This window comes from Vespa crabro, chromosome 8, assembly GCF_910589235.1.
Source record: "Vespa crabro chromosome 8, iyVesCrab1.2, whole genome shotgun sequence".
Classification (NCBI taxonomy): Eukaryota; Metazoa; Arthropoda; class Insecta; order Hymenoptera; family Vespidae; genus Vespa; species Vespa crabro.
In genome coordinates this window covers 4,786,732-4,791,731 of record NC_060962.1, presented here as the reverse complement: position 1 = coordinate 4,791,731, position 5,000 = coordinate 4,786,732, and the positions used below count along the sequence as shown (strand labels likewise).

The 5,000-nt window shown below is 32.9% G+C and overlaps 1 protein-coding gene and 1 long non-coding RNA gene across 2 annotated transcripts in view; one reads left to right on the top strand and one right to left on the bottom strand.

The window, feature by feature from the left end:
* The window catches only part of LOC124426291, an 11,236-nt gene extending 9,261 nt beyond the window's left edge, over window positions 1-1,975 (bottom strand). Inside the window, exon 1 of the long non-coding RNA XR_006942702.1 lies at window positions 1,758-1,975. This is a non-coding gene — a long non-coding RNA (uncharacterized LOC124426291). The remainder of the gene's footprint in view (window positions 1-1,757) is intronic.
* Window positions 1-5,000, top strand: part of LOC124426286 (anaphase-promoting complex subunit cdh1-like) — a 51,994-nt gene that overhangs the window by 13,650 nt on the left and 33,344 nt on the right. The window lies entirely within an intron of this gene.

Sequence of the window (5,000 nt, the reverse complement as noted above, 5' to 3'; positions counted from 1 at the left end):
GAGATGGAGAGAGGAGAGGCAAGAGAAGTGGGGTGCCGAGGAAAGTAGGGAAGCTAGAGAGACGGGGGAGAGAAAGAAGGGGAGAGAGATTCAAGAGAGGCAGCCGAAGGGTAGAGAAGAAACGAGTGGGGAGGTGAAAAGGGTAGATCGGGGTAGATTCTGAGCCCTGAGAGCGACAGAGAGAAGGAGAGAGAGAGAGAGAGAGAGAGAGAGAGAGAGAGAGAGAGAGAGAGAGAGAGAGAGAGAGAGAGAGAGAGAGAGAGAGAGAGAGAGTGCTCTTCGAAGCGGGTCGAAGGATGCTTCTTCTTTTTCTCTGCTCTTTACTATCCTTGGATACTGCGGAGGGCGATTCTGTGGAAGAAATAATACTTTTAATAGAACATCAAAATATGTCCTTTTTTGGTTAATTCTTCCTTTATCTTTTTTTTTTTTTTTTTTTTTTTTTTTTTTTACAGATTTTAAGATCCTTAGTAATTACTCTCTGTTTTTTTATTTCTTTCTCTCTCTCTCTCTCTCTCTCTCTCTTTCTCTCTCTCTCTTTCTCTTTTGTTTTCTTTTTCTTTATTTTCATCATTTGTTATCTTCTTCTTTTTTTTTTATCAAATTTTAGATATATGTTTTACCTGTAGGTGTTATATCTATTATGGATGTAAGTATTTGTTTTTATAGAAAAATATCGATAGATTGATCCAATGGTACCGTTCGGTTCTCCTACTTTTTCGTCGATATCTTCATCGATTCGTTTCGTACTACTATATCTCGTGTGTATATGTGTGTGTGTGTGGGAGGTCTTCATGTGTATGTATGAATGAACTATGTATTTTAGATCTTATATAAGATTTAAATGAAATGTGAATATTTCATTTGATATCATTGTATCTAGGAGATCGTGAAAAAATTAAGAGTCATCATTTATGTATATTACTATCGATTTTATATAATTAAATTTCTCAAAATTAATAGCACGTTTTTATATCTGACGTTGAAACGATTTCAGATGGGTTATTTCTTTTAAAGTCGATACTTTTAATAAGACGTACGTTGTTACTCATCGTATTCTTTTAGATAATAATAATTGGATTATTTTTGTCATTGTCTTTCATACGCTCTTAATATATACTTCAATATACTATTCAAGTCGAACTCATATCTCATAGATTTTCACTTTATTCATCTACATAGAAAAGCTTTTTATCAATATAATAAACAAATTCGTTAATTATTAATTGATAAAGAGTGGTTATGTGTATCCAACGTTTGTAATGCTTTGACATTATCCATTGAATCTTCGTTTTTTTTTTTTCTTTAAAGAGATTTATTACTGGAAGGTTATTAATGTAGGATGGTGATTTTACAAATCGTTAATTATTTTCTCAAAACTTTTGCGGTTGATCTTTCTTTCTTTCTTTTCTTTCTTTGTTTTCCTTACAAATTGTAAAACTACAATCCTAACTTATCCGACAAAAGATATTAGTTTAAAGATGTGAAAAAAAAAGAACAAAAAAAAAAAAAAATTAAAATAAAATTAGCCTAAATCACTCGACGAAGATTAATTGATTTTTAAAATCGCTTAGATGCTCAGAAATTTTGTTTGTGGACTTTTGGACAATCTCGTATTAAAAAAAAAAAAAAAAAACGAAAAGAAAAGGAAAAAAATAAATGAAAAAAATCAAATCAAATCAAAGGAGTAACAACTAATCATAGAATAAAATTCTTTCCTCTTTCAATACAATCTTTTTGAATAGTTATCTACTTACTTACGTAGTGCTCGTTAACTTTTCGCGATCCTTCTTGAGGTCGGAGAACGAACGGGAGTAGACTTCCGGTGTCGTCGATCGCACGCACGGTCCATTGCCCGCGAATACGAGGTGCAAAACGCTTCAACGGTTCGATCGTATGCTAAAAGTAAGAAAGGTAACTTTTCTTAAAAAAGAAGGAAAAAAGAAAAAAAAAAGAAACCGGGAAGATATTTTATTTCTTCGAACGTATCTTGCTATGGATCGATCTTTTTTATAATATCTAATAATAATTATCGAATATATATTAATGCCCGTTTGTGATCCGCTATTAAAGATCGGTGTGCGTGTTTGTGTTGTTATTAGCGACCGGCAAACTATTCTGAAAATTTTATCTTGATGTATAAATAAATAAAATTTTTTTTTTACCATAACGTTTAATATGAATGAATATTGCAAAAAATTTTTTTCTTTTATATATATATATATATATATATATATATATATATATATAAGGAAAAAGATATATGTATATAAATTTTGGTTTTTTTGCCGATCGATGAATCGACTTATTTATCTATAGTTAAAAAAAAATATATATATATGTGTGTGTGTATATATATATATATATGTAATAACAGTACAAAAATATTAACAATAGTAATAATAAAAATAAAAACAATTTCTCTATAATAGTTTTAACTTATCTATATAAGTTTATATTATAATTTTTCCCATAGATAATTATAAACATAGATACGTGAAATTTGATTTATTCTATATTATTATCGCAATAAACGGCGTGAACTATACATGGTGAGAATTCATTGAAAAATACATATACGATAAAAAATGATGCAGCATGCGCATCGATCGTACGTGTGCATTTTTCATCCCTCCGCTCGTAAAAAAGAAAGAAATAGAGGAGAGAGTGAGAGAGAGAGAGAGAGAGAGAGAGAGAGAGAGAGAGAGAGAGAGAGAGAGAGATAGAGATAGAGACAGACAGACAGAAAGAGAAGGAAGAAAAAAAAAGGGACGAACTTTATCCGCGACGGGAATTCACGCGAAACTCGGGCGATGCATTTCAAGGTCGAGTATGCATATAATCGCGGACCTCTTCCCACGGTCCTTTCCCTCGCACACGCCCTTTCGCGCGTTCCTCGAAGTGACGCGGCCCCTCGACTTCCGGCGTGCCAGTTTCGAGAGCGCCTCGTGGATAGGCTGTTAAACGAGAGAGAAAGAGAGAGACAGAGAGAGAGAGAGAGAGAGAGAGAGGGAGAGAGAGAGAGATAAAGAGAGAAAGAAGGATGCTCGACGTGTCCACCGATCGTTGCTGACCTTCGAGTCGACCTTACTTATCACGTTGAATTCCACGAAGGTCATCAATGACCTATACTTAATTTCAATTATTTCATTTCAAATGTATTTATCTATTAAGGGATTGTAAAAGATATATACAAGTTATTAAATATTATTTTGTAGGACGATAAAGAGTAAATAAAAGATAGAGAGAGAGGGGGGAGAGGGAAAAAAGATCAGTTATTTAATTATGTATTAATATAATTAATATATTATTTATATATATATATATTATTTATACAAAATATATAAATAATATAGATATAATATAACGTTATATAACTTATACTATTAATATTATATTTTGTGTGTGTGTGTGTATATATATATATATATATATATAATATTAGTGTTATAAAATAGATAATTAATATTAAACAAAAATATTATTTAATTAAAAAATTAATGTATACCTAGCATAATGTAATTCTAGCATCGTTAAAAGATTATGACAAAAATTTATGGACCGCTACGATGACGATAATATTTCACGTTCCGCAAATTTTCTTCTAAATCAAATACAATTTGTCTCTTTTCAATAATAATTAAAATATTAATATATAATTTTTATCTTTCTAATTTACTAATCACCGGACAAGCATCACACCTACCTACGGACTAAATAATCAGTTTTGCGAATATTCAACGAATATCTCTCTCTCTCTCTTTCTCTCTATCTCTATCTCTCTCTTTTTCTCTCTTGGTCGATCGAGGTCGCCTCAAGTCTCCATCGGGCAACGTGGCCGTGCAAGAAGTACGAAGAGTTAGCTGGCCGGTGTGGGCGTCACGGATCAGCTACCAGCAGGAAGCCATGCCTACTTGCACCCGAGAGTTCGAGTTGCACAGTTTTCCTTCTACCTCGCTACCACTCTTTTTCTATCTCTCTCTTTATCTCTCTCCCTCTCTCTCTCTCTCTCTCTCTCTTTCTGTCTCTCTCTCTCTTTCTCTGACTCTTTCTTTTCCACAACCATCATACCATAACACTGGTACAGCGTACGCGCGTTCGCGCGCGTTCAAGCACGATTTAAAAAGTTAAGCCGACCACTTTGCGACTCGACCGTGAACCAGGAACGTCTTTGAGGAGTGTCCGTTCTTTGCTACCCCTTCCAGAACGTAGAGAAGGAGAGAGGAAGAAGACTTTTTGCGGTCAACGTTCAGCAAAATGCAACTTTCTTATCCGTTTCCTCGATCTCTATTAGCCTACTTTTACCAGTTCTCCAACAGCTCCCAACCTCGAATTTTCTACCCTTGTCCTTTTTATTTAGATCATTCATTTGCTTACGTTTTCTTTTCTATTATTTTTTTTCCTTCCTTCCTTCGTTCTTTCTTTTTTCCTCTCTTTTTTTGTTTTTTTTTTTTTGTTTTCTTTTTTTTTATGCGTTAGACGCGAAATACACACGTGTCAACAAAGCTAATGCCAATTATATAAATAATGCAAATGCTACGTCATTTACGAAGGACATCGTAACACGTAAGGAATAATTATTTATATCTTCTCTTTTTTTCTTTCTTTTTTCTTTTCTTTTTTATTGTCTCTTTTTTTTTGTTTTCTTTTACGAAGTAATTAACGATTCTAAGATAATTTCGAAAGGGTTATCATCATCATCATCATCATCATCATTATCATCATCATCGTTAGGCGTTAATGATCATTTATCAGACGAAAAGAGAACAAAATTCTTTTTTATCTCTGAATTCCTAAATTGAATCTAATTTAATTGAAACTTCGAAAATCGATCAGGCTCGCTTCACGATTGACGTAATATAGATTGTTAATGAATTACCAAATCGAGGGGATAATTATGTTACCTGATAATTTCAAAGTTCTCAGATAGATTGATATCATTGAAAATAGTAAACAAGGTGTTTCTTCATTGTCCTATAACGTAGAGGAGAGATGTGCTG